This window comes from Nerophis ophidion, linkage group LG21 (assembly GCF_033978795.1).
Source record: "Nerophis ophidion isolate RoL-2023_Sa linkage group LG21, RoL_Noph_v1.0, whole genome shotgun sequence".
NCBI classification, from domain to species: domain Eukaryota; kingdom Metazoa; phylum Chordata; class Actinopteri; order Syngnathiformes; family Syngnathidae; genus Nerophis; species Nerophis ophidion.
Window position 1 is genome coordinate 46,350,029 of NC_084631.1, and position 11,494 is coordinate 46,361,522.

The window sequence follows — 11,494 nt, forward strand, 5'->3', positions numbered from 1 at the left end:
TAACGTGTCAAATTTCTGCATAAAAGTGGTAATATATCATATTTTCTATCATATTTTCCCAGGTGTGGAGGGGGCCGTGGTCTGCAGGCTTGCCACGGAGCGCTGTGTGTAAGGACCGGCCTCAAAGGCAGCGACAGGTGAGTGGATTGCCCAGCTGGGACTGGTTATCTCATCACCTGTCGTCTTTATTAGCAGCAGCCGGTCTGAGACACATTGTTGGAGTTGGAGACAGAGAGAGAGAGAGATAGCACGAACAGAGAACTTGGCTTTTAGTAGTAGGTAAACAAACAATGACTCCTAATTAGTCTGCTGACGTATGCAGTAACATGTGTCAAATTTCTGCATAAAAGTGGTAATATATCATATTTTCTATCATATTTTCTATCATATTTTCCCAGGTGTGGAGGGGGCCATGGTCTGCAGGCTTGCCACGGAGCGCTGTGTGTAAGGACCGGCCTCGAAGGCAGCGACAGGTGAGTGGATTGCCCAGTTAGGACTGGTTATCTCATCACCTGTCGTCTTTATTAGCAGCAGCCGGTCTGAGACACATTGTTGGAGTTAGAGACAGAGAGAGAGAGAGATAGCACGAACAGAGAACTTGGCTTTTAGTAGTAAGTAAACAAACAATGACTCCTAATTAGTCTGCTGACGTATGCAGTAACATGTGTCAAATTTCTGCATAAAAGTGATAATATATCATGTTTTCTATCATATTTTCCCAGGTGTGGAGGGGGCCGTGGTCTGCAGGCTTGCCACGGAGCGCTGTGTGTAAGGACCGGCCTCGAAGGCAGCGACAGGTGAGTGGATTGCCCAGCTGGGACTGGTTATCTCATCACCTGTCGTCTTTATTAGCAGCAGCCGGTCTGAGACACATTGTTGGAGTTGGAGACAGAGAGAAAGAGAGAGAGCACGAACAGAGAACTTGCCTTTTAGTAGTAAGTACAAAAACAAAGACTCCTAATTAGTCTGCTAACATATGCAGTAACATATTGTGTCATTTATCTACCTATTATTTTGTCAACATCATAAAGGACAAACTGGAAAAATTGATTATTAATCCACTTTTTCATTTACTGTTAATATCTGCTTATTTTCTGTTTTAACATGTTCTATCTACACTTCTGTTCAAATGTAATAATCACTTATTCTTCTCTTCTTTGATACTTTACATTACTTTTGAATGATACCACAAATGTAGGTATCGATGCGATACCAAGAAGTTACAGGATCATACATTGGTCATTATTTAAGTTATCATTTGTTCAGGGACGTTTTTCCTGAGTTTGTAAACATAATATGAATTAAAAAAAAAACGAAAAATGTTGTGATGATAAAAAAAAATATCGATGTAATCAGAGTATCGACTAGATACACTCCTGTACTTGGTATCATTACAGTGGATTTCAGGTGTATGGCATTTATGTATGACATTGGGGCGCCGGTGAGCTATTGTATCCTCCTATGGTGTGTAGTGATGCATGTTTAGCTATTCCTCGTCCTCCAGTGATAATGATACTTGCAAGAAACTTACTTTATGTGTCGCCGTGGAGGCGAGGATTAGTGATTGAGAAGTAGCTAAAACACTGCTGACTGCAGATGGATGTTCGATGCTAAGTAGCTAGCCACGTTTTAAAGTGAAGTGTGAAGTGAATTATATTTATATAGCGCTTTTCTCCTCCTCTCTGAGCTGCTACCTTACCGTGGTAGAGGAGTTTGCGTGTCCCAATGATCCTAGGAGCTATGTTGTCTGGGGGCTTTCATGCCCCCTGGTAGGGTCTCCCAAGACAAACAGGTCCTAGGTGAGTGATCAGACAAAGAGCAGCTCAAAGACTTCTATGGAATTACAACGAAATGAACCCAGATTTCCCTCGCCCGGACGTGGGTCACCGGGGCCCCGCTCTGGAGCCAGGCCCGGAGTTGGGGCACGATGGCGAGCGCCTGGTGGTCGGGCCTGTTCCCATGGGGCCCGGCCGGGCACAGCCCGAAGAGGCAACGTGGGTCATCCCTCATATGGGCTCACCACTCATAGGAAGGGCCATAGAGGTCGGGTGCATTGTGAGCTGGGCGGCAGCCGAAGGCAGGGCACTTGGCGGTCCGATCCTCGGCTACAGAAGCTAGCTCTTGGGACGTGGAACGTCACCTCACTGGGGGGGAAGGAGCCTGAGCTAGTGCGCGAGGTAGAGAAGTTCCGGCTGGATATAGTCGGACTCACCTCGACGCACAGCAAGGGCTCTGGAACCAGTTCTCTCGAGAGGGACTGGACCCTCTTCCACTCTGGCGTTGCCGGCAGTGAGAGGCGACGGGCTGGGGTGGCAATTCTGGTTGCCCCCCGGCTCAAAGCCTGTACGTTTGAGTTCAACCCAGTGGACGAGAGGGTAGCTTCCCTTCGCCTTCGGGTGGGGGGACGGGTCCTGACTGTTGTTTGTGCTTACGCACCAAACAGCAGTTCAGAATACCCACCCTTTTTGGGAACACTCGAGGGAGTACTGGAAAGTGCTCCTCCGGGTGATTCCCTTGTCCTACTGGGAGACTTCAACGCTCATGTTGGCAACGACAGTGAAACCTGGAGAGGCGTGATTGGGAAGAATGGTCGCCCGGATCTAAACCCGAGTGGTGTTTTGTTATTGGACTTTTGTGCTCGTCACAGTTTGTCGATAACAAACACCATGTTCAAACATAAGGGTGTCCATATGTGCACTTGGCACCAGGACACCCTAGGCCGCAGTTCCATGATCGACTTTGTAGTTGTGTCATCGGATTTGCGGCCTTATGTTTTGGACACTCGGGTGAAGAGAGGGGCGGAGCTTTCTACCGATCACCACCTGGTGGTGAGTTGGCTGCGATGGTGGGGGAGGATGCCGGACAGACCTGGCAGGCCCAAACACATTGTGAGGGTCTGCTGGGAACGTCTGGTAGAGTCTCCTGTCAGAGAGAGTTTCAATTCACACCTCCGGGAGAACTTTGAACATGTCACGAGGGAGGTGCGGGACATTGAGTCCGAGTGGACCATGTTCCGAACCTCTATTGTCGAGGCGGCTGATTGGAGCTGTGGCCGCAAGGTTGTTGGTGCCTGTCGTGGCGGTAATCCCAGAACCCGTTGGTGGACACCAGCAGTGAGGGATGCCGTCAAGCTGAAGAAGGAGTCCTATCGGGTCCTTTTGGCTCATAGGACTCCGGAGGCAGTGGACGGGTACCGACGGGCCAAGCGGTGTGCAGCTTTAGCGGTCGCGGAGGCAAAAACTCGGACATGGGAAGAGTTCGGGGAAGCCATGGAAAACGACTTCCGGACGGCTTCGAAGCGATTCTGGACCACCATACGGCGCCTCAGGAAGGGGAAGCAGTGCACTATCAACACCGTGTATGGTGCGGATGGTGTTCTGCTGACCTCGACTGCGGATGTTGTGGATCGGTGGAGGGAATACTTCGAAGACCTCCTCAATCCCACCAACACGTCTTTCTTTGAGGAAGCGGTGCCTGGGGAATCTGTAGTGGACTCTCCTATTTCTGGGGCTGAGGTCGCTGAGGTAGTTAAAAAGCTCCTCGGCGGCAAGGCCCCGGGGGTGGATGAGATCCGCCCGGAGTTCCTTAAGGCTCTGGATGCTGTGGGGCTGTCTTGGTTGACAAGACTCTGCAGCATCGCGTGGACATCGGGGGCGGTACCTCTGGATTGGCAGACCGGGGTGGTGGTCCCTCTCTTTAAGAAGGGGGACCGGAGGGTGTGTTCCAACTATCGTGGGATCACACTCCTCAGCCTTCCCGGTAAGGTTTATTCAGGTGTACTGGAGAGGAGGCTTCGCCGGATAGTCGAACCTCGGATTCAGGAGGAACAGTGTGGTTTTCGTCCTGGTCGTGGAACTGTGGACCAGCTCTATACTCTCGGCAGGGTTCTTGAGGGTGCATGGGAGTTTGCCCAACCAGTCTACATGTGCTTTGTGGACTTGGAGAAGGCATTGGACCGTGTCCCTCGGGAAGTCCTGTGGGGAGTGCTCAGAGAGTATGGGGTATCGGAATGTCTTATTGTGGCGGTCCACTCCCTGTATGATCAGTGTCAGAGCTTGGTCCGCATTGCTGGCAGTAAGTCGGACACGTTTCCAGTGAAGGTTGGACTCCGCCAAGGCTGTCCTTTGTCACCGATTCTGTTCATAACTTTTATGGACAGAATTTCTAGGCGCAGTCAAGGCGTTGAGGGGTTCCGGTTTGGTGGCCACGGGATTAGGTCTCTGCTTTTTGCAGATGATGTAGTCCTGATGGCTTCATCTGACCGGGATCTTCAGCTCTCGCTGGATCGGTTCGCAGCCGAGTGTGAAGCGACCGGAATAAGAATCAGCACCTCCAATTCCGAGTCCATGGTTCTCGCCCGGAAAAGGGTGGAGTGCCATCTCCGGGTTGGGGAGGAGACCCTGCCCCAAGTGGAGGAGTTCAAGTACCTAGGAGTCTTGTTCACGAGTGGGGGAAGAGTGGATCGTGAGATCGACAGGCGGATCGGTGCGGCGTCTTCAGTAATGCGGACGTTGTATCGATCCGTTGTGGTGAAGAAGGAGCTGAGCCGGAAGGCAAAGCTCTCAATTTACCGGTCGATCTACGTTCCCATCCTCACCTATGGTCATGAGCTTTGGGTCATGACTGAAAGGATAAGATCACGGGTACAAGCGGCCCAAATGAGTTTGAGTCTCTCCCTTAGAGATAGGGTGAGAAGCTCTGCCATCCGGGAGGAGCTCAACGTAAAGCCGCTGCTCCTCCACATCGAGAGGAGCCAGATGAGGTGGTTCGGGCATCTGGTCAGGATGCCACCCGAACGCCTCCCTAGGGATGTGTTTAGGGCACGTCCAGCTGGTAGGAGGCCACGGGGAAGACCCAGGACACGTTGGAAAGACTATGTCTCCCGGCTGGCCTGGGAACGCCTCGGGATCCCCCGGGAAGAGCTAGACGAAGTGGCTGGAGATAGGGAAGTCTGGGCTTCCCTGCTTAGGCTGCTGCCCCCGCGACCCGACCTCGGATAAGCGGAAGATGATGGATGGATGGATGGATGGATAGCGCTTTTCTCTAGTGACTCAAAACGCTTTTACAGAGTGAAACCCAATATCTAAGTTACATTTAAAGCAGTGTGGGTTGGCCCTGGGAGCAGGTGGGTAAAGTGTCTTGCCCAAGGACACGACGGCTGTGACTAGGATGGCAGAAGCGGGGATTCGAACCCGGAACCCTCAAGTTGCTGGCACGGCCGCTCTACCAACCGAGCTATACCGCCCTAGCAGCTCTTCCTGAGGGTGTTTCAGTGTTATAACTTCACCTTTAGGCTAAAATGTGTCCGTTCTCCCTTTTCTGTCTACACGCTGTGTCTGCTTGTAAGTACTCTGTGATTGTGCGCTGCCGAACATGCTCCTCTGCTCGTCAAACCAGCAATGTCGTGACTCGAAGTTGAAAAGGATTTGAAATCACTGTGATATGTTTTTATTTGCCCACTTCACCAGGTTTTTGGGGCTTTGTACACTTGAAGCTTTTCCTGGCCGACACACGACTTTGAATGATGGCGTCGGAGGACAATTTGTGCGTTTGACTTCCTCCAGGCGACGACGCCCACATCCAACAAAGCGGTGCAGAGAGCGCCGCTTGAGTCGTCAGGCTGAGAATTTGCAGAATGCCTCTCTTGGCGACAAGGACAGGTATTTATGATGTTTTGGGAACGTGTAACAAACCTGACCCGAATTGGGAATAATTCCACTTGAGGATGATACCTTGACCCCCCCCCCCCCCCCCCCCCTTTAAACCCTCTTAAAGGTCAAAGGTCACTGCCTGCAGATGTAAAGTCAGTACAGGAGTGAGGAAACTTGAACTGGGAGTAAACTCTGGCTGGAATGATGACCCATGTTTTGAAAGGTTGGTTGTCAGATAACTCATGAAAATGATTCAAGTTGTTCTTTAGTCCACCAAATACAAGTTGGGAAATGGTGTTAGATGTAAATATAAACAGAATACAATGATTTGCAAATCCTTTTCAAGCCATATTCAGTTGAATATGCTACAAAGACAACATATTTCATGTTCAAACTCATAAACTTTATTTTTTTTTGCAAATAATAATTGACTTAGAATTTCATGGCTGCAACACGTGCCAAAGTAGTTGGGAAAGGGCATGTTCACCACTGTGTTACATCACCTTTTCTTTTAACAACACTCAATCAACGTTTGGGAACTGAGGAAACTAATTGTTGAAGCTTTGAAAGTGGAATTCTTTCCCATTCTTGTTTTATGTAGAGCTTCAGTCCTTCAACAGTCCGGGGTCTCCGCTGTCCTATTTTACGCTTCATAATGCGCCACACATTTTCCATGGGAGACAGGTCTGGACTGCAGGCGGGCCAGGAAAGTACCCGCACTCTTTTTTTATGAAGCCACGCTGTTGTAACACGTGGCTTGGCATTGTCTTGCTGAAATAAGCAGGGGCGTCCATGATAACGTTGCTTGGATGACAACATAAGTTGCTCCAAAAGCTGTATGTACCTTTCAGCATTAATGGTGCCTTCACAGATGTGTAAGTTACCCATGCCTTGGGCACTAATGCACCCCCATACCATCACACATGTGTAAGTTACCCATGCCTTGGGCACTAATGCACCCCCATACCATCACACATGCTGGCTTTTACACTTTGCGTTGATAACAGTCTGGATGGTTCGCTTCCCCTTTGGTCCAGATGACACGATGTTGAATATTTCCAAAAACAATTTGAAATGTGGACTCGTCAGACCACAGAACACTTTTCCACTTTGCATCAGTCCATCTTAGATGATCTTGGGCCCAGAGAAGCCGGTTGCGTTTCTGGATGTTGTTGATAAATGGGTTTCCCTTTGCTTTGTAGAGCTTTAACTTGCACTTACAGATGTAGTGACAAACTGTATTTAGTGACAGTGGTTTTCTGAAGTGTTCCTCAGCCCATGTGGTGATATCCTTTAGAGATTGATGTCGGTTTTTGATACAGTGTCGTCTGAGGGATGGAAGGTCACGGTCATTCAATGTTGGTTTCCGGCCATGCTGCTTACGTGGAGTGATTTCTCCAGATTCTCTGAACCTTTTGATGATATTATGGAGCGTAGATGTTGAAATCCCTCAATTTCTTGCAATGTCACTTTGAGAAAGGTTGTTCTTAAACTGTTTGACTATTTGCTCACACAGTTGTGGACAAAGGGGTGTACCTCGCCCCATCCTTTCTTGTGAACGACTGAGCATTTTTTGGGAGGCTGTTTTTATAGCCAATCATGGCACCCACCTGTTCCCAATTAGCCTGCACACCTGTGGGATGTTCCAAATAAGTGTTTGATGAGCATTCCTCAACTTTATCAGTATTTATTGCCACCTTTCCCAACTTCTTTGTCACGTGTTGCTGGCATCAAATTCTAAGTGAATTATTATTTGCAGAAAAACTAAAGTTTATGAGTTTGAACATCAAATATACCATTTGTCTATATCAGCATTTTTCAACCACTGTGCCGCGGCCCTACCAGTGTGCTGTGCGATATTGTCTGGTGTGCCGTGGGAAATTGTACAATTTCACCTAATTGGTCCTAAAAAATATATTTTTTTTTTATGCAAATCAATCATTTTAATCTGCAAATACTGTGCCGTTCCTTGGTGTCCTTGCTGTGTAGAACTCGGCTGCAGGACTGTGATCCTGAAATGCAGGTAAAAAGTTATGCAACGCTTAAGCCAAAAACGAACCAAAGGGAAAGGAAAATGCAATGAAGCATAGAGGCGGCTGGGTAAACCACAGATAAAACTGAACTGGCCAGATAGTAAACAGAAACAGAATGCTGGACGACAGCAAAAACTTGCAGGGTGTGGAGCGGAGACGGCGTCCACGAAGCTCATCCCGTACATGACGCGGCAAGCAACAATGTCCCTGGGAAGAAGAATAGCAACAACTTCAATAGCCTTGCAGGTGTGGAGAATAGCGCTCAAAGGAAGACATGAAACTAGAGATGGCCGATAAATGCTTTGAAATGTATGACTTTTTAAAAGGCCGCTGTGTACACAGACGTAGGGAGAAGTAGAGAGCGCCAATAAACTTTAAAGGCACTGCCTTTGCGTGCCGGCCCAGTCACATAATATCTACGGCTTTGCACACACACAAGTGAATGCAAAGCATACTTGGTCAACAGCCATACAGGTCACACTGAGGGTGGCCGTATAAACAACTTGAACACTGTTAAAAATGTGTGAACCCACCCCAAACAAGAATGACAAATATTTTCGAATAAAATGATGATCGGACAAACGATTTATCATCTAAATATATCTTATTGGATGTTAAATATTTTGTATTAAATACATTTAAAAAAAGGACAATTATTTTTTTGAATGAAAGTATGATCAGATGTTTTAATTAATTTAATTCATTTGATTGAACTATACAGAATGTTTGTATTAAAAACAAAAATACATCATAGAGTTTGTAAAAAAAAAAACAATCTAATGATTTGAAAAATTGTATTTGAAACTATTTAATTATCTTTGGTTTGAAAGTTAACTACATTTGTATTAAAATTATGAACATTTTTGAAAAAGTAAAAATCACAGTAAGTACAGAACACTGTATATATAAAACAGTTAAAAATGCATAGAAAAATTATTAAAATACTAACTGCAATTAATATTATTCAATTTTAATCTACATTAATTGATTTAATTGAAATATGAAATGTTTGTATTAACACATGTAGGAATATGAACAGGCATTTACTTGATTAAATGTTAAATGTTTTTGGGATAATAAAAATAAAAGCATGAACATTTTTTTTACTGAAAATATTACTCCAAATTTCTTAATTTATTGAATTAATGTGATTAAAATATGAAACGCTTAAAAAAAAAAATTTGTTTTCAATAAAACAATTATCTGAAAAAAATGTTTTAACCTAATTTATTTGATTTAATATAAGCTATTTTTAAATGTAGTTAAATGTAGAAATATGAAAACAATATTTTCAAATAAAATGATTGGAAAAACTATTATCTAAATATATATTATTTGGATTCCAAATATTTTGTATTAAATATATAGAATAAAAGTAGCTATTTTTTTAAATGAGAGGATAATCAGATTGTTGTAAATCATTGGATTGAAATATAAATTGTATTAAAATCTAAAATATCTTAGTTTGTAAAAAATTTAAAATAAATCAAATGATTTCAAAAATATTTGAAAACAGTATTTTATGATATTTGGTTTGAAGGTGAACTATATTTGTATTAAAAGTATGAATATTTTTGAAAAAAAAAAAAAGGTATTTTTTTTAAAATTGATTGAATAGAAATATGAAATGTTTCTATTAACTCGGGTAGAAATATGAACGGTCATTGTCATGATTTTTTTTTTAGATGATAAAAATAAAAGCATGAACATTCTTTTAATAAAAATGGTCATCTAAATCAGTGTTTTTCAACCTTCTTTGAGTCAAGGCACATTTTTATAATAAATAAAAAACTGAGGCACACCACCAGCAGAAAAGGTGAAAAAATGAAACTCCACCAGGTCGTCGTGCCTTATTTTGAGTTTGTTGTTGTGTAGTGCTTAAGTTCCTGTCTTGCGCTCTTATTTTGGTGGCTCTTCCTGTTTTGTTGGTGTTTAGCAGCTTCACGTCTTCCTGTGAGTGCTTTTCCCCGCACCTGCTTTGTGTTCGCAATTAAGACAGTTTTAGTTGTGTGGACCCTATCCTTCTTTTTTAGGACATTGTTGATTGTCATGTCACGGTATAGCTTGATTGGTAGAGTGGCCGTGCCAGCAACTTGAGGGTTCCAGGTTCAATCCCCGCTTCCGCCATCCTAGTTACTGCCGTTGTGTCCTTGGGCAAGACACTTTACCCACCTGCTCCCAGTGCCACCCACACTGCTTTAAATGTAACTTAGATATTGGGTTTCACTATGTAAATCGCTTTGAGTCACTAGAGAAAAGCGCTATATAAATATATTTCAATATATATTTCACGTACGAAAGTGGACGCCATCTTTGCTCCACACGCTGTAAGTCTTTGCTGTCGTCCAGCATTCTGTCTTTGTTTACTTTGTAGCCAGTTCCGTTTTAGTTTCCTTCTGCATTGCCTTCCCTAAACTTGCAAAAAATATTTTTAGACGTAGACTTGGACAAACTTTAATGATCCACAAGGGAACATTTTCCACAGAGTAGCTCAGCTACAAAGATTGGAAAGAAAGGATCGTGCACAAAAAGAAGTATAAAGTAGACTTAAAATGTACCAATTTTCAACCCAATTAATTGAAATGACATAATCTCCCACATCACACCAGACTGTATCTAGTGTGCCACGGCACAGTGGTTGAAAAATGATTTAAATTTCTTGATTTATAATTCAAATATGAAATGCTTATAAAAAAACAATGTTTATTTTTCAATGAAACGATCATCAGAAAAATCAATTCATTGAATTTAATATAATTTTTTTTACATTTAATACATTTAATAAATGTTGCAATACTACCAAGTATTTACCCAAACAATAATAATAAAAAAAATGTAATAGTACAGAAAACATATCCCAACAATTCATTTACATGTTACTTCCAAACTGGAAGTTTCTAGAAACGCTTAACACAAAATACAACCAGAAGTATTTTGTATGTCAAATTATTATTAAGGTTAAAAAAAAAGAAAAATAATACTCACACACACACACACACACACACACACACACACACACACACACACACACACACACACACACACACACACACACACACACACACACTAAAAAGATGCTTATAGTCTACAGCAATGTTTTTTTTACCTTTTTTGGGCCAAGGCACATTTTTTGCGATGAAAAAATGAGGACGCACACCAGCAGCAGAAATCATTCAAAAACTAAACTCAGTTGACAGTAAAAAGTGGTTGTCGCGGATGTAGGATATGACTTTAAAACATAAGCAAGCATGCATGACTATAGCTCTTGTCTCAAAGTAGGTGTACTGTCACCACCTGTCACATCACACCCGGACTTATTTGCACTTTTTTGCTGTTTTCCTGTGTAGTCTTTTACTTCTTGTCTTGTGCTCCTATTTTGGTGGCTTTTTCTCTTTTTTAGGTGTTTTCCTGTAGCAGTTTCATGTCTTCCTTTGAGCGATATTTCCCGCATCTACTTTGTTTTAGCAATCAGGAATATTTCAGTTGTTTGTAACTGTCTTTGCGGGGTCATCGTTGATTGTCATGTCATGTTTGGATGTACTTTGTGGACGCCGTCTTTGCTCCACAGCAAGTCTTTGCTGTCGTCCAGCATTCTGCTTTTGTTTACTTTGCAGCCAGTTCAGTTTTAGTTTCATGTCTTCTTAAGAGCACTCACCTTTTGTTTATTTTTCGGTGTAAGCATTAGACACCTTTTTACCTGCACGGTGCCTCCTGCTGTTTCCGACATCTACAAAGCAATTAGCTAGTGGGTGCCACCTACTGATATGGAAGAGTATTACAGGGTTACTCTAGACAGCACCGACACTCCAC

The 11,494-nt window shown here is 43.8% G+C and overlaps 1 long non-coding RNA gene across 2 annotated transcripts in view; it reads left to right on the plus strand.

Moving 5' to 3' along the window:
• Positions 1 to 724: 724 nt before the first annotated feature.
• Positions 725 to 11,494, plus strand: part of LOC133539519 (uncharacterized) — a 14,488-nt gene continuing 3,718 nt past the window's right edge. The window contains exons 1-3 of one of the 2 annotated variants that reach the window (XR_009803422.1): positions 725 to 797; positions 5,469 to 5,660; positions 5,776 to 5,874. This is a non-coding gene — a long non-coding RNA (uncharacterized LOC133539519). The other variant, XR_009803423.1, reaches the window with a different exon arrangement.